This window comes from Perognathus longimembris, chromosome 5, assembly GCF_023159225.1.
Source record: "Perognathus longimembris pacificus isolate PPM17 chromosome 5, ASM2315922v1, whole genome shotgun sequence".
Taxonomy (NCBI): domain Eukaryota; kingdom Metazoa; phylum Chordata; class Mammalia; order Rodentia; family Heteromyidae; genus Perognathus; species Perognathus longimembris.
In genome coordinates this window covers 10812696-10838271 of record NC_063165.1, presented here as the reverse complement: position 1 = coordinate 10838271, position 25576 = coordinate 10812696, and positions in this window count along the sequence as shown.

Here is a 25576-nt window from a genome sequence, read left to right as displayed (position 1 = left end):
AGAGATGGCTTTGGTGGAAATTTCTAAACATACTATTGGAAAGGGGAGCAGCTCCATGAGAAATGGAAGTCAAGTACGATTTGATGAGTAAATAAATTATCAATCTGGTTGACACATAGCTGTCCAATAGACATTAGATAATATTATAATTTTTCACTGTACTCACTTTTAATACCTATGAAATCAGTGTTTCCAGGACCTTCTATCTACATATGCATTTCTAGTTAGTAAATAGAATTCCCAAACTCAGACTAAATCATGGCAATGCCATCAGCCACCTATCTTCTCGTTGTATTTCTTCTCTAAAATGATCTGTAAGAGGAAATGAGGCATGTTTATTTAATTTGTTTCTTTTAAAACTACCTCCTTACAATTTCCAGGGAGAAAATACAAACAAGAAATACTCAGTTTCAGATATCTAAACATGATGAAGTTTAAAGCATTACTGATACCACTGCTACAGACTATTTCCGTATTCCTGAAGAATATGCATGATTTGTGTTTTCCTCCCACTGGAATATTCTCAGGCATAAGTCCCTCTCCCTGCATTTTTAATGAATTTTGCATACTGAAGATAATGAGACCAAAAAATCATGCTGACAATTGAAGTAGGCAAATCCCACACCAGAACGAAAGGATGATGGCACATTCAATGTCTAGATCTAATAGTAAGTATGTAATTCCTTACTCAACTAGGAGAAGGAAGTCACAGGAGATTTTGTCAGTTTCTGGTTGTGACATGTGCTTCTCTTTCTGAAGCTGTGCTGTTTTAACTAGGTCTTCCTCAATTGTCTTCCAATCCTTTCTGTTCTGATAGTATTTATTCCTGTAATTAGTGTTACTGTAGCACCCATGATAGCAGACACATAACAAATGATGGAGAAAATATTTTCTTTCTTAAACAACCACATATAAGTCCCAGCAATATTAGCCATGAAGTCAACTCCCCCATCCCACATGTCCAGAGACTGAAAGAATTCAGGGTGGGCCAGATGGAAAATCCAGGCTGAACATAGAAGAAATCTAATATGCTCAGCCTCTCCAGTTTCCTTTCCTTTGGTTTACATGGGAACCTGTGTTTGTAATGGAGTTTTGAGTGAGCCAGCTGTGGAGAAAGTCCTCATTGGCTGCCCTACCCAATGCCATGGAATTCCTTTTCCTAGTAGTTATCCAAGCCATGTTTTATGCTTTGATATAATTTTTCATTTACCTCAGTCTTTTATTACTAAAATGTTAAGCACCATGAAGGTAGAGGCAATGTGTGGATTTGGAAATTGATGGTTTTCTTGTTCATTTTTGCTCATAATATATACTGTATTTAAAAGGCCTTTAGGGCATGGTAGGATTTTTAATTCATATGATTAGTTTACTAAGCAATGTTTTCTTGAGATCCCTGAGAAGATTCTCTTTCTCAATATCTAGTCTCCTTTCTTTCCCCCAGCCATGTGCCTTAAAGAACAAATAGCTGCGTTGGGTTTGACATATTTCTACAAACTCTACTTGTCTGCAAAGTCTCACACATAGCAACCACCTCTAGCACTATGATGATCATAAATATTTTTAAATCCTTTGTATAATACATTAACAAAAGACTGTTTTTAGTTTTTGATCATTCTATCTTCTTTACCTTATCTATGATGTATTCACTTGTATATCTTCATGAGGGGGAGGGGAACACAGAATTTGAGGGAAAAGGGGCAAAAAGTGCAGTAGTGGAGCTCATTGGACACTCATGAAAGTAAACTATACAACTCCTTGGTGGAGACGAGAGGGAAGAACTGGGAGAGAATGAGGGAACAGAAGACACTGTACAAAAAGAAATGTACTCATTACCTGACTGATGAAATTGTAATCCCTTTATACATCAACTCTATAATAATAATGTAAATTAATTTTAAAATCACAGTTGGACAAGAAAATGAAAAGTAAGTCAGATAAAAGGAAGAACAAAATTGATCCATTATTTATAAACCTTCAAAGGATGATTACTAGAAAAAGTTCACCAGTGATGAAGTATGAGTACAAATTGAAATGGATGTAATGTCAATAGAAGAGCAAGAATAAAGGAATGCGGATAGTTGTTAGATGAGGAAATGATGTAGGAGGATTATTGTCTTAAAGATAAATAAATAAAAATTTACCAAGATTTTATCTCCATAAAATACAAGAAGAACAAGTAGAAGATTCAAAAGAGCAAAGATAAATTTGGGGCCAGCTTCTCCAAAGAAGTGATAAAAAATATAAGCTTGAACCCAGGCTAGTGTCATTAACTGGGACAGTGATGGACACATCCTTGCTAAGACTATACAAAGGAGCAAGAGAAAATAAGTGTAAAGAAAGGAGACCAAAAATTAAAAGTATTCACTTTCAATGGCCTTTATTTTCTGGTAAAAGCTAACAGAAAGATAGTAAGGAAAGCTCGACAAAATTTTTCCGAGAATCTAGAAAGGCAACAGGCAGGGCTGGAAAGGAAGTTCACATCTTGTGACCCCAGATGCCCCTGAAGCAATGTGAAATAGCTAGCTTCAGAAGATCTGAAGTACAGCTTGGTGTGAAGCCAGAGAAGACCAATATCTGACTCTATCTTGGTAAGGAAACACAGAATATTTACAACGGAAGCACCTGAGCAGTTAAAGAATGGGAAGTGGCATGGACAGAAGAAATAGCCCACAGCAGGCATAGGAGGCTCCATGCCATTTCTCCAAGTGCCTATTTCTGCTACATTGACTTTGGACATACTGACAGGGTGCTCCTTATCAAGGCTCATTTTTTTTTTATTGATGTCATGCTAAAGAGCAAGCCATGTCATACTGGATTCCAGGAAATATTTCTTCTGGGAAAGTATGAAAGGAATCTGTGTTCTCTGTGAGCTGCCTCTGGCCTGGCCACATAGTTGGCTCTGTCCAAACTCAAGAGGATTTTCACTTGTTTCTCCAAGGCAGAGGTATATACAGGGTATATACCTATATAGGTATATACAGGGTATACAGGGTATATACCTATCATTTATTTATCCAAAAAAGTAGTTACACATAGCACTCTACTAGAGGCCACAAGCCTTGTGAGTGCTCTGAAACTATCGATTAATTTAACCCTCAGCACAAGTCTCTAGAGTGTTGCCATTTCTCATATATTGTGGATAGGGAAGCTAAGGCAAAGAAATTAGATCTGTTGTCTGCAGACTCAAAGGAGGTAAGATTAAGAAGACAGGTTGACATCTGGGCAGTCCAGTTCTAAAACCTGGGTCCTCAATAAGCAAGAGGTTAAAAATCATATCACTTTTATGATTTTCTACATCATGTAGTCCCTACATACCATATCACCAAACATTTAAGCAAGGTTGGCATTTAATTTCATTTTTTTCTTTTCTAAAATTTAATTTTTTTATTAAGGTGACATACAGAGTGGTTAGTTACATACATAAGGTAATGAGTACATTTCGTTCTTTATTTATTTTTTATTATTAATTGATTGGTTGATTGTCAAAGTGATGTACAGAGGGGTTACAGTTTTGTATGTAGGGCAGTGAGTACATTTCTTCTCAAACTTGTTACTTCATCCCTCATTTTTCTCCCACCTTCTCTCCTCCCAAATTATTGTCTTGTAAATATCACTTTGCATTGCATTGATGCCTTTTATCCTTTGTCTCACCATTTGGATGTTGATGTTCCCCTTCCCTTCCTAACTCACATAAACATATACACAATACCCAGGGTACCAAATTCAAATACAGTGACAACAGGGACTAAACCTTAGGGAAGAAAAACGCAAGAAAAAAGAAATAACTTCACTAATTTCATGTAGTAAGTTAAGAATAACAACAACAATGTAAACCACTTGTTTTCATATCTTGGAGTTCATTTCACATAGCATCATCTTATATGATCATACATACATAGTCACTGAGCTATTGTGAGCCTCTGCTAGGTCTGTCCTAGACATATACTATAAAGCCATACTAAAGCTACCAGTACAACCATGCTCATTGCAGCATTAATTAACATAGCTAAGCAACCCAGATGCCCCTCAGCAGATGAATGGATCACAAAAATGTGGTATATATACATAATGGAACTCTATGCTTCTATCAGAAAGAATGGCATTGCCCCATTCATAAAGAAATGGAAAGACTTGGAAAAAATCATACTAAGTGAAGTGAGCCAGACCCAAAGAAACATAGACTCCATGTTTTTTTGTCTTCTTGACCACATAAGTGTAGTATCTCATTTTTATTCCAGAGACCATATGTCTTTCATTCAGAAATATCTCCATCTTCAAGTTCAGTGGCTCTTAGGACTCTTATAAGCCCTCTGTATGGTAAGATGGTAAGTGATCAAGCATAGGTAGAAGTAATTTTTTAAAAGCGTCCAAGGTAATTCTATTACACAGTAACACTGAAGGACTCTTATTCTAAGTCATGAACCTTTTGGTTCAAAGTTCATTGCCAGTGTCTACCACTATAAACAATGTTGATTCAGCACTCAATGAATATTTGTTAGCAGGACAGAAATGGATTTGAAATATGTTGGTAGCACACTAAAAGATATTTTCCTAATAAAGAAAATCTAACTATTGTATAATCTTTACTTCTACTCTAGGAACACAAGCACGAGGAAAACATTCACATCAATCTGGTGAATCCTGGGAGAGTGGGCAGGAAGACTAGAAAAGAAAGATAACAAGCTTATCATTGAATAGACATAAGAATTTGGATTAAAAATATTGTTACTCACAGATTATGCAGTTCACTCAGTTCTCATAATTCCTGCCAACTAACCTTGCAGGCAAAGATTATCAACCATCCTTAAGGACATACATTGTTTTACAATGAAGTTACAATTGCCTTACATCTGTGCCTTATCACCTGCCCATTCCTATCAACACTTCACCCAGCTATGAATACAGAATGTCCAGTTAGCTGAATTCAGAATGGCTAGACTGATGGAATTACTCAGATACTTTGGCTAGGAGCACACAATTGCAGGGGCTTCCCCTATAAATGTAAATTGTCATGGAAACCAAACCAAAAAAAAAAACTGAACATATTTGTGTTATTTTTAAGTGTTCCTTGTGAGGCTTTTCCTGTGTCCATCTGAGTTCTTGGTATCCAAGCTAGTGTTTTTGCTTCATGGCTGGCAGTTATTCCAGCCATCACTTCCACCCAACTCAGACAGCATACACTTTGAATAGACTCCAAGGAGTTTTCAGTGAAGGACTGATGTCTCCTGAACTGTCTGCTTACCCAGACTTTATAAACCCTTTGTCTTTCCAGACAGAAAAAGAAATGCATGGCATTATTGAGTTCATCGAGTGTTAGTCTGTCTTTTTTTTTTTTTTTAAAGAACTCTACACTCTTCTCTCACAGCGTATCTGGAACTTGATGTTCTATATCTTCTTTTTTTAATAGTAAGAAAATTTGGCGGAGCGTCATTGAGTAAGTAAGCAGTCAAGCAGACAAACAAGCAGAAAGGCAGGAACACACACTCTAACAGAGTGATCTCAAAGGAGGACAGACACATATATTTTCTTCTTAGAATGATTTCAAAGACATCAATAATTACATCCTAAATTGTCAAATATAAAATTGGGCCAAGAGAGACGTGTTGTGAGTATTGTGAAATTATTTTGAGAATGGTCTATAATACAAAACACAATGAAAACATTACCTAAATTGTACTTCTAACATACTGTGGGGGAATAATGATGAGACAAAGGTTTGTACAGGTTTAGTACAGCCACAACATTTTATTTTCAGTAATTTTTTATCCATATACAGTTGGTTGGATCATAGATGGGTAATCTGTGGATACAGAAGTTCACCTATATTTTTACATACTTAAAAACCATGTATATGTATGTGCCCAGCTATACATATCTACATAACATATATTTATGTATTTATATTTATATACAAATTCTAGTGCCCCAGAATCTCCGGCCTCACTGTTTTTACTGCCAAATTTGGTGGCATATTTTACACTACTTTAATATCAGGCATTTGGATTATGGTTTCAAGTTCAAAGATCACCCAAAGTCTCAATTCACATATCCTCAGGAAGAGAGCAAAGATCACCCCCCCAGAATAATACTCCATGTCCAAATTATTTTGATTTCTCTCCAACATGACCTCAACATTATGCCTTAAAATTGAATAAACTCAATTTATAGAATTTCATTGTGGTGTAGGACCACTAGAATTTCACACTCATTTAAGATACATGACATGGATTTGCTGTTACTATGCCCATTCTTCTGAATGTATATCACTCATAATAACAAAAGCCTATAGCTCAAAGCAAAAAGAAAATTTCATGATGCAGCTTAGAAGTTTTACTTATGCCTCTTCAGGAAGTCAGAAAACCACAATGCATGTCTCAAGAAGAAGTAGTCTCTGTTTTGGAATACACATGTATTGCTTTGGGTTGAAGAAAGTGAAAAATAAAAGAGATTACTACCAGTTCATATAAGCAGTATTTTTTTTAGGCACCTAAATAATGAAAGCAATGAGGATGGTGCATACAGGAAATTAAACAATGTTTCAATTTGAAATACAGGCAGCAATTTTTAATCACTTTTATTCTTCTGGGTATTTTGTTCTGTGTATCCAGGAACAAAATGTTTTATACAAAGTTGTTATTAGAAGTTTATCGCATGTCAAATGACTAAAGAATTTGCCCATTTTTAATTTGCAACTAGAGCACAAAGAAATTCAACTTGTTCCTAAACATAGACATAAATAGTAAAAAAATAAAAACATCTTATTTAGTGGATGAAAATACTTCTTCCACGTTTGAAGAGCCCCGTAGTAATGCTCACCTCGACAAGACACACTTTCTCCTTGTGCAGAGCTTAAACTTGGTACAGATTTTATAAGGAGAAATTGAGCATGTATCTCTATTATCTTCCTAGCTCATTAATGGAAGAAATATAGAAGAATAATTTCCTAATGAATGAGATAACATGTTCAAGATACATTGTGCTCATAAACTAACATGTTGAATTAAAACCCCATTGTACTACTTACAGAAAATCTTATTTAAAAAAGGAAAGAATAATAATTCTCACCAATACTATTTTGCAAAATTATTTCAAAAGATCTTCTCTCTTGTTAGGAATCCTGGATTTCCTAAGACTGTTGAAACTAGCAATCACATTGTCCAAAAACAAATTTGGGACATTTCATAATGATGGTAATTTGGCTCATATCTCTGGAATTTTTGGAATTCTCATTTGGCTCAAGATTTAGGCAATTTAGAGGGGTCATATGCACTAAGTCTTAATTGGTCTCAACATGAAATAAGAGTCTGAGGCTCCTAAGATAACCTACAGCTCAATAAACCATTTGATTTTCCAAATCAATATCATGTTTCTCTTGCAAAGTGAAAGGTTTCATTTGACTTACAGTTCTAGAGGTTACCATTTAAGAGTTTGCATTCTATTGCTTTGGGCCTCTGGTGAATATTCTCAGAGGTAATGGAAGGGAGAATGTGCTATAGCAGAGCAGTCACATAATGATCCAAGTAGCAGTTAGACAAAATGAGTTGAGTTCCACAGTTCCACTGGGTGGAAGCCCACAATGACCAAATTACCTCCCATAAGGCCCATGTCATAAAATCCTACAGTGCCTTCAAGTAGCACCACCCAAGAGACCAAGGCCTTAACACATTCAATTCTGGAGACCATTGCCTATATAGAACTATAGCATGATTACGTTATACCTCAACAAAGGCCTTCTATAATTTCCAGTTTCTCTCTAGTCTAATTAATATTTTATCAAAGAGAGAGGTGAAAACTCAATGACTGTATTCTTTCTTTGCAACTTATCACAGCAAAATATGTTTTTACACTCAAAACTGTGATTCTCAACATTGGAATTCATAGAACCCACATTTACTAGAGTCTATGTCAAATGAAAAATAGACAGGAGCTTCTATTACAGGATTTGCTCATTTCAGGATTGTTTACTTTGCCTAAAGTTCATGCATGATTGGTGAAGAATGGTTGTGAGTGATGCAAATGCATAATTTGTCTTTCTCCTTTTTGAAACAAAAGGAATTAGGATAGAGATTCAGTAATTTTATAGTGAATTTGACCAATGTAGACCACCCACCTTGCTAATTCAGGAACAAAACTTAGATGCTAATTGTCAAAGTTTACCAAATGAGTACATGGTCCTCAAATTCTCTGTGTAATTTATAGTATGGAGACAGTCGAGCAATTTATATTAACTTTACCTCTTTTCCTTGTCTATGAAATATACAGAGAAAATAGTCTAATTCTGCCAAAAAAGCTACTTAAATTGGTAACAGATGCTTATATGTCCTAAGATTAATGCAGTGTGGATAGAGAACTTTCAAATCATACTTTGAAAGCAACCACATCATCTGAAACTCATATGGCACACACCTGTGGGACCCTGGACAACCTGCATGCTTCAGGTTCCATGTCATCTTCAAGGTCAAATGGAGTCTCCACCCAAATGCCTTGTACCTGCTACAAGTTTCTTTCTTTAAGTACAACTTTTGAATGTAACAATAGTTAATGAAAAACAAATATATCCATCTGTATAAACAAATAGGACTTTGAAGAGTTTGTTGACTAAATGCTCATGAAAATGCTGTCCTGTCTTGCTAGATTTCATATAAATGTCTGGTGGACTGCATGATCATTTTTTTCACCTACATAATATTGTCCAAAGGAAATTTTTCAAACATCCTGAACCATTGAGCTGAAATTTCAACAATAACACTCTTTTCACGTTTTCTCAATCGATTCATCCTTTCAGCCATTCAAGAACTGGCACTGGTCACAGAGATAGTAATATAGCAGTGAATGACATACAATTCATAACCTCGAGTTGCATTCTCTTTGAGGTATGGTAGATCAGGAAATGAACAAGTATTATTAAGTATAAAAATAATATAGAAATATACAGGGAAGGTACTACAAAGGCACAATAAAGGGTCCCCAACAATGACTTGGAGGAAAGAAATATATTCTTCTACCTGGACAGGTAGAAGAATAGTGCAAATTGGTGAGACCTATGGGAGGAGACTAGCCATTGCATAAGGCAAGCAACAGGAACCGTAGCACAGACTGTAAGAAATAAAATATGCGTGTGGAGTGCCATATTCTCAGCATGTTTGCAAAGGTGGCATCTAGAGGAGAACTAGAGAAGTGTGCAGGAGCAACATTTTGCTTGCAAAATACATTAACTTTATTCTGAGGGTCATTTGGAGCCAAGGAAAACTGTCCCATTCCCCAGTGAAGACATGTAGCCTAATGGGACAGGCTAATGTTTCAGTGTGCAACCAAAAACCACAGTGGACTATGAGCTACTTTGCCTTCCACAGCCATGAGACTTAGACACAATGCAACTTAGTATCATCTTTTGCAGCAAAGAGGTAGCCTCCACCAACTCGGGACAGCATGACTCCACACAGACTTCTAGCCTAGCCAGTATTATCTCTGACTGGTTGCAGCAATATCAGGCCACAAGTACACCACAGCCACAGGTAGTCCATAGTTGAGTGAACAGGCTTTCTTCCTGCCCTATGCTTGTATTGGACTGGAAATGCCAGGTAGAACATTGCAGCCCTGATGGCCATGGAATTACCTGTCCCATCCTTCATCCTTCCTCCTTTGAGAGAGACAGACAGAGAGAAAGACAGAGAAAGAGTACTTTACAATTTAGAGAAACAAAAGAGAAGGAAGTACCCAGCTGTGCCATGGTAATTCAGGACCAGTTGCTGCTTGATAAGTCCTGGATCTGGTGAGAATCACAGAGTACCTGACAACAGGACCATGACTGGATAGGGGTCAGTACATGTTCTGGCTCTAGACAGAGCTACTCTGTTTGGTTCACATTTCAAAAAGGAAAAACTGTGGATCTCTGACAAACTTGCACTTGGTGTATCTTTTAGTACTGAAACAGTGATAACCAACCAATTTCAGATTCACAGAAAACCTGAATAAAGGCCTCATCTACTGGCAAAATAGAGAAAGTAAGCACAGTCCCAGGGAAAATAAAGCAAATTGTTTTAGCATTTTGGAAGGATTTTCACGAAGGAAGCCAGATTACAAACACTGCAGTAAATAACTAGTCTTTCTATGTGCAGTTGACATCATACATCAACAAGCTTCAAGAACTTTCAGGGAACCACGACTTCATTTGTACAATAGAATAAGCCACCAACCACATATCAACCAATAAGCTTCCACAAAACACAAATCCTTGAGCTGAAAAAAAATACCGAGTGAAATCTAAAATGCATTAGAGCCAGGCTAGTAGCTCCTGCTGAGATCTGAGAGTTGAAGTTCAAAGACAGTGCTGGGAAGAAAGTCTGCAAGACTCATCTCCAATTAACCATCAGAAAGTCAGAAATGGAACTGTGGCTCAAGGGCTAGAGCACCCCATTGAGGAAAAAAGCTCCGGACAATGCCCAGGCTTTGAGTTCAAGGCCCAGGGTCAGCAGGCTCTCAAGCATACACACACACACTTGCACACACACACACACACACACACACACACACACACACAGCATTAGAAACATCCATAGTAGAAGACAGAACAATGAACCAATGAGTTTCAAGAGAGCCTTTTTGTAAATACACAGAGGAGAAAAAAGGGAAATTAGATAAAAAGGAATAATGAAAACTTATGAGACCTTTAGGGCAGCATTTAAAGAGCCCGTATTTGGGATATTGATATCCAAGAAAGCCTTGAGACTTGAAAATAACAAAGAGGTAGAAAAATTGATCAAAGACATAATGACAAAAACAAAAACACCCAAGCCTAGAGAAGTCACAACTGTCCAGATATGGGAATACCACTATCAGATCCAACCTAGTTAAGTCCTCCCCTAAAGACATAAGTTCCCAGGACTCATTTACAAATAGACGATTCCTAAAGCAGTGAGAGCAAACAGTACATGTGAAGATGTATCAGTCCATTTTAAAACAAACTTTTCATTAGAAATTTTAAGTCCAGGAAAGAACTAGATGAGATTTTTCACAATGTTAAAGAAAAGGGGACCGATGAGCAAGACGACTGAAATCAGAAAAGTTACTCCTCAAAAATGAGAAATAGACAAAAGCATTTTCAAATAAATCTGAGAGAATTTATCACCACCAAGTTTCTTTAATTATAAGCTGCTAAATCTTCATAGATACTACTCATTAAGAAAATATCAGAGTAACTATCCAAGCAAATTCATAATGCCCTGATGATGTCAGGCTAATGTATAAACCATTCATTTCTCTAGCACGAAGACTGAAAACTAAATAATTCAATATAGCAACTGTATTAACTTGTTGATATGACAATATAACCAGGTGTCAAGTCTCATGTCTATAATACCACACATTTGGAGGCAGAGCTAGGAGGACTATGGTTCCAGATATCCTCTTGATATAAGCTGTGTTTGACTTTGTCTTCTTGATATATCAGAGCAGGAAAAAGCTTATCATAATTCTAAATTCAAGGACATTTATGACATGTTAATGAGCCTGCTCTTCTTTATAAATAGTTGATTGTTTTTTAACTCCCTTACACTATTACTTCATTTCCTGGAAAGAATAATATATACTAGTTTACAACTTCCAAACTCCAATATTTGGACTTTAAAAACATTTATGTAACTGTTACAACTTTCTTGATAACAACATACCAAAGTCATCTTCTTCAGCCCTCAGTGGTTAGGGGTTGTACCTTGTAACTTATAAAAAAGTATTTCAGAGTTTATGCCCTGAAGCGAAATCTAACCTTTTATCCATTCCCAAATTCCCCTTCAGGAAGAGTTGGAAGGCAGGAATAAACTCACTCCTGACAAAAAACTAATATAATCAAGACAAAATGCATCTCTCTATAGAAAAGAAGCCCAAAAATACAATATCAATAACTTGAATGACAAGAAAGAAAACATTACACAATAACTTTGTTGAATCAATTGGTGATATAATGACAACTAGCTACAGAAGTCTTCAGTACTTGTTAATAAAAAGGATAAATGATGTGATAATGAGCTCATTTGCTAAGTAAGAGGTGGTGTGGTGATAGGTAATAAGCTCTGCATTAATCTCCTTTGATTAGTACATCAATGTCATTTAGTAGGACTTTTTTATTCAGGTAAAGAAATGCACACTCTTCACATAGAAGAGCTTTAATTCAAGGCCACGTCCTCACCACCTATTCCAAGGTGAAGCTACTACCCTGTGTACCACGATGTTTTGGATCAGGAAATCTGTGCTTCTGCTGTCCAACAGAGAGAAGGTCCACCTTGGTCCAGCACCTTTGACTGTTTGTATAAGTCTTAAGAAGCTTGTGCAGCTCAAGTTTTAAAACACGCACATCCAAACATTGCCTAAGTATTTGCTTTATTAGCTCTTATACCAGATTAGGAGATTTATAAATGGTTTTTCTCCCTATCTGGAAAAAAAATTTTATCCGGAGATCTTTATAATCACTCTATATATGCAATTGTGTATTCTATTTCTAAAAATTTAAATGGACCGTGACTGGAAATTATTGGTTTGCTTGAATGTTTGAGTATCTAAATGCCCACAAATTACAATCCATGAGTAAATTGGTTAGTCTCAATTGCAAATTATTCTCCAAAGACTTCAAATTATTCCAAATCTCCAATATGGCCCTGATCACAAGTGAAATCCAAGAATGAAATTTATATAATCATTCTGACATTTTCCTAATAAAGCCAAACATTGCAGCTTTGATTCCCTCAAGTACACTTATTTTATCCCACACAATACATGGTAGAATTTATCCTTCATAATGTTCTTGAGTTTCTTTCTGGAGGTTTATCTCTAGTTACTCATATTCTCTCTCTCTCTCTCTGTCTCTCTCGCTCTGTCTCTCTCTCTCTCTCTTTGAGATCTTGAACTATTCTACCCATCCATGAGTTTCATTGGATTCTCTGAAAAAAAAATAACCAGGGTATAATTTCCCATTCCCTTCCCATGAAATATGCTATGATGAATTTGTAAAAGGGAAAGTCATGTCTTTTATTAAAAACATTGATCAGTAGGTTGCTCTGATCATGGTCATTTCAATCAGGAAGATTCTTAGATTAAAGATTGTTGTGATATCCCAGTCTCTGAATGGCTATCGTAGCTCAGGCTTAGATGAAGTAATTTACAAAGTAGCACATATTTATCAATTAGACTTCTAGAGTCTGTGAAGTGAAGAAACCAAAAGTTACAGTACATGATGATACCGTACATGAGCAAACCACATTCACACACAGTAGCTCAGAGAGGGTGGAATTGGACAGGAGCTCACTAGAATATCTCTTCCCATTCTCAAAGATAGAATCATTCAGATTTAATTGTTCTTCCAAATGTCCCTCTTCTTAAACCTATCAATACTGCATGTTAGGTTCCAGTGAAGGGGGGGGGGGGGGCAGGGGAACCAATGATCTTCCAGCAGCAACCATAGACAAAGTTAATTTCTTTTTTTTCTTTTTTTTTTTTTTTGCCAGTCTTGGGAAACTGTCCCTGGCTTCTTGCTCAAGGCTAGAACTCTACCATTTGAGCCACAATGCCACTTTTGGCTTTTGGCCTTTTCTGTATATGTGGTGCTGAGGAATCGAATCCAGGACTTCATGTATGCTAGGCAACCACTCTACCACTAGGCCACATTCTCAGCCTGACAAAGTTAGTTTCTACTGTTACTTAACTAGCAAGGCATTGAGCAATTTCCAAGTCAACCATGACACACATCTAGTTGAAAGGTCCCCTACTGATTAAAAGGGAAAATGCTTAATTTCTGTTGAGAGGTAAGGAGCCAGCATTCAAAGATAACAAGAAACAGGATGGAAAAAGACAACATTCAGTATGGGACCAGAGGCCTACTTTTTGTCCTGGAATCATCACAAAGTTAGTTATTGGGCTGTTTTTTGTAAGCCTCTATTCTTAATCATCATCTAATAAAGGTGATAGTAATGAGAGGGCAAAATTCTTGCTTGTCTCTTATTAATTTTTAACATAGACATAGAAAAAGTATTTTAAAATTGTTCACCACTTCTATACCAATGTTTGCATGATTGTATATACTAATTGAATATATTTATTTTAATTATGATAAGGCTAGCTGCTCTCTACTAAAAAAATCTTTTCAACATTATGCCATGTTTTTCATTTTTGACACTAACGAATGGCCAATACCTGACAAAACATGTATAATTTTGTCTATTTTAATATAGCTTTGAACTAATCATATCAGAAAATGGCTTTATTTCTATTGTAAAATTAGTGGATATCTGCTATAAAAGATTATAAAATGCTGTCACAATAAAATACTTTGGACAATCACCATTGTGGTATCAAAACATAAACCACAAATGATTCCTCTCAACAATTTAGTGTTTTCTAGTAGTCATAGTTACTTTAAAGATGGAAAAATAAAAAAGCAAAATCACACAAATACATTCTACTTAGACCAACACATTAAAAATATTTCAGGATGCAATAAATGTAAAATTGTTAGAGATAGTTTGTGTTGTTTCCCACATCAAGTCTCTGATGCAGAGAGAGCATTATAGCATATGTCCCATCCTACTGGGGCCAGTAATTTCTCCAGTGCTTACATTAGTGAGTGAGACTACCATATTGGAGGTCTCAGATACAAATGATGAATATTAAAAATTATTTTCTCATAAGTAAAAAATAACTACTACCTGGGCACTGATGTTTCACGAGAAAGCCAACATGCAGAGGATCATAGTTTAGAGCCTTCCCAGACAGAATACAGAATAGTTGAGAATCAAAATACTGAATCTCAGTTTTCTCCTTCAAGAGATGAAAAATTTGCCTCGAGTAACTCTTGAAATTTGATCTCTGCAATAGAGGGAAATGTCTTTCCTTTTTTTTCACATCTTTCTTTCACTTTGGATAAATTTTATTTTGCACCGTAGTAATTTTGTTACATTCATTTAAATGTTTTTAACCTGTAATCTTTTCTTTTTCACTTCAGTGGAATTCTCAACTATGATTTCATTAAACTTAGTTTCTGTTTTATCCAACAATTCATTTTCTTAATTTCCTGATATTTACAGCCTTTTTGTTATGTCAGTCTTGGTACTTGAACTCAGGGCCTGAACGCTGTTCCAGGCCTTATTTGTTCAAGGCTAGCTCTCTACAGCTTTGAGCTACAGTGCCCCTTTGGGTTTATCAGTGGTTAATTGGAGACAAGAGTCTCATGGATTTTCCTGCTTCAGAAAACCATGATCCTCAGATCTCAGCCTCCTGAGAAGCTAGGCTTACAGGCATGAGCCATCAGCATCTGGCTTGAGGCCTTTTTATTAATTATTTTCAACTCCTTTATTTTCTCTCTAAGATCTGAGTTGTAGAACAATTTCTTGAAACAGTTTTCAATACTCTAGGACTGTAATTAAGAAACATTCTGGGGCTGGGGATATAGCCTAGTGGCAAGAGTGCCTGCCTCGGATACACGAGGCCCTAGGTTCGATTCCCCAGCACCACATATACAGAAAACGGCCAGAAGCGGCGCTGTGGCTCAAGTGGCAGAGTGCTAGCCTTGAGCAGGAAGAAGCCAGGGACAGCACTCAGGCCCTGAGTCCAAGGCCCAGGCCTGGCCAAAAAAAAAAGAAACATTCTGTTCCCCTCCTAGCAGTTGATCTTCAATGTTTAGACAATGCTTTCAGATTATTGCTTCATAATAGTTTCATCATGATTAAATGCAAAAAATCTATGCAGATATTTTTGCTCAATAGAATAAATAGGGATGGTAAACCTAATTTTGTAACTTTGGGGATTCTATTACAGAATTACCTGACGTTCGACAGGAATACCTTATTCATACTTGGGAAACCCTATTTTTGTACCAGCAGTATAATGTGCTACAAATGCATTATCACTAAAAACTTAAGTAAATTTCATTGTAAAATGTACCTCAAGTTTGCTCTTTACACAAAGACAGTATCACGACATAATTGTAGGTACAGAAATATATATATATTAATACACATATTAAAAGCATTAACAATTCACCTGGTGCTAGAATATATTGAACTCTGGGGGCATAAAGAAGAATGTGTATCAAGAATTATTTGCCAAAGGCCTTGAACATCAGTAAACTCACTGAGTCCAAACACTTGTCACTGAAATCAAGGTCAGACAACCCTCTGAGGCAATTTATTGTCGAGGTCCACTCCCTGAGCCTCAAGAAGTGGGCAGTGATCTGAAGACAATAGTTTTCTAAATTCCTTACCACATATTACAATGGCATCTCTTCTTGTGAATAATTAAAGTCCTCTTTTAACTATAACAAGCCTAAATATGAGTTTATTTCTGATGTAGCTAAGAATAACATTACTATGAAGGAAGGCACGAAGAAAATCTACAGGAACAAAGATCATTTTCATTATCCATCTTTTTGAGTGTATGTATATACATATATGTATACATGCATAAATGTATACATGCTATACATAATATTATCATTAGTTGTACAAAGGAGTTACCACTTAATTCATTTTACTGGTGCAATGTATCTTTGTTTTGCTTTTTAATTTTTTTAAATTTTATTGTCAAGGTGAGGTACAGAGGGATTACAGTTACATACATAAGGTAGTGAGTACATTTCTTTTTTTTTCAAATTTTTATTATCAAACTGATGTACAGAGAGGTTACAGTTTCATACGTTAGGCACTGGATACATTTCTTGTACTGTTTGTTACCTTGTCCCTCATACCCCCCTCCCTCCCCCCCTTTCCCTTCCCCCGCCCCCGGAGGTGTTCAGTTCACTTACACCAAACAGTTTTGCAAGTATTGCTTTTGTAGTTGTTTCTCTTTTTTTACCCTGTGTCTCTCAAATTTGGTATTCCCTTTCAATTTCCTACTTCCAATACCAGTAAACACGGTTTCCAATATACTCAGATAAGATTACAGAGATAGTGTAGGTACAACCACAGGAGGGTGATACAAGAACATCATCAATAATAGAAGCTACAGATACACATAGGACGTTGAAAGTAGTTACAACTGTGATATAACAATTGTTTCCATAACATGGAGTTCATTTCACTTAGCATCATCGTATGTGTTCATAAGGGTATAGCTATTGGGCCTTGTGATGCTCTGCTATGACTTGCCTAAACCTGTACTAATTATTCCCAATAAGGGATACCATAGAGTCCATGTTTCTTTGGGTCTGGCTCACTTCACTTAGTATAACTTTTTCCAAGTCCTTCCATTTCCTTACAAATGGAACAATGTCATTCTTTCTGATAGAGGCATAAAATTCCATTGTGTATATGTACCACATTTTCCTGATCCATTCATCTACTGAGGGGCATCTGGGTTGGTTCGTGAGTACATTTCTTGTCATACTTTCCAACATACTGTCTTGTGAGTATTGCATTGGTTCATCCTTTACCCTTTGTGTAATATATCTTGATCAATGTACTTTCTCACCAGCTGGTAGGGAAACAAGCTTGCTAGCCACTTAGCTGCTGATCATCTTCAGTGAGAATTCTGTCTCCATGGGGCAAATACTAACTGAAAAACATCCTCTGGCTGGCTATACTGGGAACATCTGGAAGTGCCTGGATTGTTTCCCCCTCTGGCAAGTTCTGTAGGACATGTGGGCAGGGGATAGGCAAGGCAGAGAGGACTTGTCAGTGTCCATGACCAGATGGATGAAGGAAAACACAAAATCTGAAAGCCATTACTTTAGATAAATGTTTTGTGAAATGAAACATTATATGTTGATCTATTATGACTCATGTCATGTCCACTCTACCCAAGCTCTGCAAAGTAGTACATAATAGTAAGATCGAAAGCTAATTTTTTGAGATGTGATGGACTAAGCATGATTGCATGCTCTGTCTCCATTCTTCTTGCAATTACTTCTATAAAAAAGGATTACATATGTCTTTTCTCTTGTCTGTTTTCCACTACAGGCTGACACATAAGTCATGCCTGCTTCTTATGCTTTGTGATCCACCCTGCTTTCCGTCTACTTCCTTAGACTTTCACAGGTTGGCACTTACAAGGGATTTCAGGATTGTCTCCTTATTTGAAAGGTCATCTTCACAGGTCTCACTAAAGGAACCCAGTTTAGGATCACCCAAGTAGGGGCATAGGTCCTTCCCTAGCTAAGGATAAGGAAGAAGACAAAGGAGAAATGGCTAAGATAAAAAGACTAGAGAAGACAAAGCTTAGAGCAAGCACCGACAGCATTTCTGGATCGTTCTCTGCTCCTTCAATACTGGAGAAACATAATGGTGTTTATGCTTTTCTAAAGAGTGTTTTGTTGGAATTTAGGCTGCTATGTGTACTTTTTTAAATTATTTATTTTATTGTCCAAGTAATATACAGAGAGGTTATAGTTTCATACATAAGGCAGTGAGCACATTTCTTATCAAACTTGCTACGTCCACCTTCATTTTTCTCCCACCTTCTCCCCTCCCCAGTTTCCTCCCCTGAGTTGTAAAGCTGGCTTACAGTATATTGTCTTGTAAGTATTGCTGTTGCATTGGTTCACCTTTTATCCTCTGTCTCTCCATTTTGGTGTTCCCCTTCCCTAGTGGAATTTAGTCTTATTAATAAATGACATATCCAACTTCTTCATCTCCAGCATCACATATGAAGCACATGAAGCAAAGTAATCTAGAATCTTCTCTGGAGACATTAGTTGGCCAAATCTACTATCGCTGTCATCTGCACAACTTCCCCCCATTTTTCTCATTAAAATATGAATATTGAAAAAAGGAAAAGAGGGAGAAGGAGACATATTCCTTCTCATTTGTTTACATTTCCAGGTTTCTTGTCATCCTTCTCCATCTGTGCAGTCTTCAAAAAAAGCACTTTATAATACCAGCATTTCTATTCCCAGAAATAAATACTTTCACCTTGTTTATTTATTTTTTTCCAACTTGCCTCCAAGGATGAGTTTGATTTAGAACAGACACTGTAAATAAGTCATGATGGCATTATTTATCCAAGGACCCAATAATGTGTAAAGAAACATCTTGGTACAAATCTGAGTTCTACATAAAATCTATTATCCTTAGAATCATTTTGCTTTTTAAACTTAGAAAACACTTAACAACCATAGATTGCACAATTTCATAGGTACCAATTAAGATTTACATGACACACAGGCAGTAATAATTCAGAAAAGGGAAATGTCATGATGTGATGATGAAAATGAGTTTATTGTGGGACAGAGGTCGTATAAGTCAGAGAGCCCAAGGTAATAGGCACCTGCCCTTAATCAGCAGTTTCCAGTTAGAGTCACAGCCAAGGGCACAAAGCAAAGCACGTAGGACCTATTAGCAAGAAATCAGATGCAGGAAAATGGAAAATAGTCTTTAAAATATAATAAATTAGTTTGGTTGCCAAGGATGAAACCAGGAACACAAGTCACAGCTAAGAGAAATGCAGCTGAAGGTGGAGAAAACATGGAAGAGCTGAGTCAGAGAGTAAGGAACAAAAGCCAGGGTACAAATAGTGGAATACCATGAGTCAGCCATCCTCAGGAAAATGAGCAAAGACAGCTTTTCCATGGAAGAACTTCCCTTTAGGAGTGCTTGATGTCTGGGCCGTCAACTGCTAAGTTAGCAGTGACCTGGGGCAGGTTGGAGCCTGCCTTTGAAACTTGAGAGTCTGGTTGACACAAAGATTCCAAATGAAAGTTGCTCTAAAAAGATCCAGATTTCCCCAAAGGAAAAGGAAAGATTATTCCAAGATGTGATTCCTGGATGAAGAAATAAGTTAAGGAGATAGAGAGACCTGGATAGCAAAGGCCTAGCTCTTCCAGGGAGTGGGGTTAAGTCAGTGAATTGAGATCCTGAAGGTGTTTTGGAAGACAGGAATAACACCAAGGCAGAATAATGAGGTGCAGAAACACAAGATTTGCTCTACTGTGTCTGAAGCTCTGATTCACTTATGTTTTAAGTGTCTGCTATAATAGTTGCACAACTATGTGCAGTATCTGGGTTGATAGAATTCATGTCTTATAAAACACGAAGTTAAATAATCAATCATAAATTCCCAACACCATTTCATAATTTGTTAACATCTGTTTTTTATAAGTGTACCATATAAATTTAAGTGTCTATATGTATTTGGGGGTGTTGTCCAGTAAATTTGAGTAAAAGCATATCTCAAAGATGAACATCTCTTTCATTTCCAAGTATGAGATGATCTATTTGTATTCCACTGCAAAAACAAATTCTTATCTTGTTCAATTTGTTCTTGAAGACACTCTAGAGACATCCCTCCTGGAGCTAGTATTCCTTGAACTATTAGTCAGGCAGATTCTATTTTATATTACTAACTTAATCTTAAGAAACTACCCTACGTGGTTACTGTATATGATTTTGGTACACTGGATATTGCATATATGCCTACTTGATCTAAGGAAGAGGAAGAAAAATAAGATTGTAAGATATCACAAGAAATGTATTCACTGCCTTATTATGTAACTGTACCCCCTTTGCACAACACCTTGTCAATAAAATTTAATTTAAAAAAAAAAGAAACTAAGCAGTTTGGGCTGAGTCTTTCAACAATGAACAGTTTGGAGTATCTGGAACCTACCATCTCCCAAATTGTCAAATTTGTAGTCTTGTTCTTAAGAAAATGTCTCACGCATAATACACTAAATATCTTCTGGATAAAACTGTACTGTGCTTTCAAGATTCCAAAGGCATTTCTGGATTTCTTGTAATAATTATTTTTAAATTCATTTTTATGGCATGACACAGAAACACAAGTTTTTAAAAATCTTCTTAAGATGTGGCCACACCACTAACAGTTAAGTGTCTTATGTAATGAGTATATTTTCATCCATTGAATCTATTATGCATGCATAAATATGCTTGCTCTCACACACACATGTGCACACAAATCTTTTCTTTGGTCATGATTCAAGGTGTGTGTTAAGCTGTTATCCTACTGTACAAGGAAACATTAGTGGCTTTATTCTTCCACTAGAGCAAATCAAGGATATGATAATATTTTGGAAGTATTAGTTCTGCACAGATACCATTATCATTATACCAAATATACCAAATATCATTAACTAGTGTGGTTTGATATAAATAATTAAAAAATTAGCAGCATTTTCTAACTGAGTAGTATAATTACTAAAATAGGTTATCCAACTAAAATATATACTCTAGAAATATGTCTACTTTTCAAACTGAGGTCAACAAAACACATATAAGTCAAAATTTCCACATAGGACACTTGAACTTTCAATCTCTTCCAATAAATTTGTTTATGTAGTAAATTGGGAAGCTACTCCATCTCCTTCTTACTCTAGAACAGATGAGAACTTTTCTTCTTGGTTGTATTTTCAACTGCATCTCATAAATGTCTTATGTAACTGATTCATTCCTGCTGTTTGCTCTAATTTCTCGTCCACCACATCCCTATAAAACTGTGACTGGGAAATGAAGGCAAAGGAATAAATATAATATCTGTGACACAGATACACAGTCATCATTGACCTAAGTGCAGCATCTGAGTTTATTTGTAATTCTGAGAATTACAGGCACGATGTTGACGCACACAGTCAGTAAATCAAGATATGAAATCTTAGGCTCCTTCCACATTTACAGTCACCTAACCAGGATTCAAAAAATAATTGCCATATGCTGAATTCCACTCACTGAGACCTGAGATACAAATATAGTTTAAACACTGGCCTGCAATTTCTAAAAACATTACACCTGAGCAGTAAAAAACAGATGCTAAAAGTTCCTGTGCATCAAACACTGTTACCTAATTTTCAAGAATGTGATGAATAGGTTGGAATTTTTTTCCTTGTTTTAGCTTTGTTTTAATTGTTTTGCTTTTCATAGTCTATTTGTTCATAAGAATTACAGAATTAAAAATATCAATATTTAAACCCAAAATTCAAAACAAGCAAAGCACTACATAAAAACAGAATTTGAATCCATTAGCTAATTTCCAAAATGAAAAGGCGCTACTAGAATGTGTAAGCTTTGATCAGAACTTGACCTGTATGTTTTCAGAAGCTTGAGGATACAAACAAAAACCAGAATATCTAAATATTTGGCAAATACAACCTGGCCATTTTGGTTGGTTCAAGCTCCTGATAATAATAGACCATTAAAGACAATTGGGAAAGTCAAGAGTCTGTTGGGACTTCTTCAAAAGAATGATGCAAATAGCAGGAAGAAAATTAATAAGCAACAGATGCAAGCATGAACATTTGTGTAGCTGGCCGTGAGTTCAGTATGTGCTCTTTTGCTTGTACATGTGTATTTTTAGCACCACGTGCAACTTCAGATAGTTCTTTATCACACAGAGGATTGGATCTTACAATAATAATAATTTGCACTGGAGTCAGACGGGTAAGAACATTTAAGTGGAAAAAAGAAAGGCTTTTTCTCAGTTGCCTATGCCTTTTTCTTCAACAGGAAACCAGCTGCAGAAACAGGAAGTAAAAGGTAAAGCAACGGTTTAGCTATTTTAGCTATTTGTGAAAAAAATGACCAGGTAGAATATTTAATTACTTCCATCCTATATCATTGTCCTTTTGTTCTTCATTCATAAATTCTCCAAATATATATTAAATGGCTATTAGGTTCTGAGTAGCCAGAACTAGATGTCTAATGATGAGTTATTGACCTTCTGGAATAGTTCAACTTGTAAAGGACCTTAGGAAAAATGAGGCCCAGTATCACTAATATATGTATTTTAAAATTAATTTTACCTTTCACCATCTGAGGAGGTTAAAACCATCATTTACACTGGTAATATGGCTTAGCGGTAGAGTGTTGGCCTAGCATGCATGAAGCTCTTGGTTCGATTCCTCAGTACCACATGAACAGAAAAGGCCAAAAGTGGCACTGTGGCTCAAGTGGTAGAGTGCTAGCTGTGAGCAAAAGACGCTCAGGGACAGTGCTCAGGCCCTGACTAGTAAAAATATAAGCCCCCAGGACTAGTAAAAATATAAAATAAAATAAAAATAATAAAACCATCATTTAAAGCACTCAAATAGTTATACCACAATTCATTTAGCATAATATCTATTCTTCCCATGTCTGTTTAGGCCATACACCATTGTAATAAATATTAAAGAAGACATGAAGAAGTACAAATAACATAAATCTGGAAAAGTTCAAATTTAGTTGCACAGAATAATAACAGTTGTAATACAAATGCACTACTATAATGTCAAACACATAGTAGCACAAAATGAATTAAGATAGTGGTTGGTGAATGTCAAATGGCAAGTTCTCCCTTGATATCTGTGATCTAATCAAAGAGAATCTGAAAATAAAAGTTCCACAAGAATCTTTCCAGGTTTGTATTAAGTGTATGTAGTTTTCTTCATCATAATGTCGGGCTTTCTTGTTGGACATCGTTGTTAAAGATATATTAACACTACCATGGGAACGCTACATTAGCCTTAACTGGAGGTAATTGAATAATTCCTACAATGCACCACCTCCATAACATTAAAGATGAAATTTCGGGACTATCCAGAGAACCACACTACCTTAGCTTTGTTTATCTTGACTGCTCTTCCCGTCTTTTCTTTCCTCCCTTTCTTTCTTTCTTCCTTTCTTTCATCTCTCTCTCATATACACACCTATATATGCATACACACCCATGCACACATACACACACCAATTGCCTGCCAGCGAAAACTTTGTATTGAGGCTGTCAAGCAAGTTCTATTTGGATATAATGGCTTTCATAGGTAACAGAACCTTGGGGCTGATAGATTTGTGGCATTGCTTTCCTGAGTAGAAAGAATGAGTGATTAAAAAAAAAAAAGGTAGCTCTGTAATAGAGAGCAAGATGCTGGCTTTGAACTCTAGAATTACAAAACAAAATCCATGGGTGTTTATACCTCAACAACTTATTGTTAAAAATGAAGTCAATAGACAGACTCAGATATATAAAAGAATATCTATATATGTAAAACCTGTGTCTCAGCTTCAATATAATGAAAAGTATTTGAAGAAAAAAAAAGAAATCAGGTCTTCCTTAAGGATTTCTAAATGGATTGATTGCTTTACTTCTTTTCCCCAAATTTCTTCTTTATTAAATGTTTCTAACTAGCTATCGTAACCATCGGCTTGAAAAATGGTAGAGCAGAATCCACAACATGCAAGAAGCCATTGATATAAATTATGTTTTCCTGGTACAGGAAATTTGTTCAAAAATCCATCATGTAACTTTGTTATGTCAGAAGCCAGATTCTTTGCTTGTGTCTTCTGTCTTCGCTGGCTCTTCAGGGAAATTTGTCACAGAACATTAGCCTAGAACTGCCTCCCCTGGGTCAAAAAGTAGAATGAAATTAGTCACAGAAAGATGAAAGACACCACCAAGAAAAAAAGGACACAGCAGAGGAGCCTATGCTCTTTGATTATTTTAAGTCCTAAATTGTCTTCTATCTTTCTCTTATCAATTTGTAGAATCACTTCTTAGAGGAGGCAAACTGTGCCAAATCTCTGAAAACCCATTTCCTTCATTTCAGAAAACAAAAACACTTGGTTGTGAATTGAAACCTTTCCCAAACTACCCTTTCATCACAGAATATTTCATTACGGTCCACTGACTGATACAATCACTTTTCTGTGAACTTGGACATGGAAATGAAACTTCTCAGATTACCATTTTTTAAGATTTCTCCCAAGTACGTCAATGGCAAGAGATCCGTTTTCCAAACCTGTCTTGTTTCCTTAGTGAGTCAGTCTCTAGAAGCTTATATTGCCATCATTGTTTGCATTATAAAAAGTAATGAATCCCTAAAGTCTGAAGAACAACGACATATAGTCTCTATGAAATTCCTAGCCTAAAAAGTCATTCCAAATGGTTTGCTTTCTTAAGTCTTCTAGCACTGTACAAAAATATAGAACACATGGGAGCAAACTATGGCAACCAGAAAACTGAATTTGTATACGGGAAGGAAAGAATTTGAAGCTGGTAGGCAGTGAAAAGTCTTGAGGGGAAAGAAAAAAACTGGCCAAGAGGAGAATATAAGTTTGGCATATGGTACTTGTCCAAACGTATGGCTTCATTTAGCAAACTTGGGAGAATCTTTATTTTTTTCCATTATTATTACTTGTGTGTCAGCAGGCGTAGCTTGGCCCTCTCCTTCATAGGCCTGACGCTGAGTCAATGCTTAGTATCCAAACCACACATAAACTATTTTTCCCTTACAAAGTGCTCATTCGGTGACTTAATAAAAATACTTTAGTGGCTGGAAAGAAAAGTGATTGCTTATTCTTTGAGATTTATAGCTACTTAAGATTTATGTGAAATTCTATGTCAGCAGCAGCCTAAAGTGTGGGGGAAGAACTAAAAGAGCTCAAGGATGCAACCTTCCTACCTCTGTGTTACTCCTGTCTTTCCATCACCTCTAGTCCAGAGTGATGGAGACAGACGCAGAGCAGAAACTACTCTGGAGACTGTGGCACAGGTGGTCAACTTTTACAAGATTCTGACATCCGGGCTGGCTGCTTTTTAATGAGTTTTCATACTCTGGACATGTATTCTTTGAATTTTACTGAGGACAGATCAATTTTCTGCCGATGGCAGTCAATTT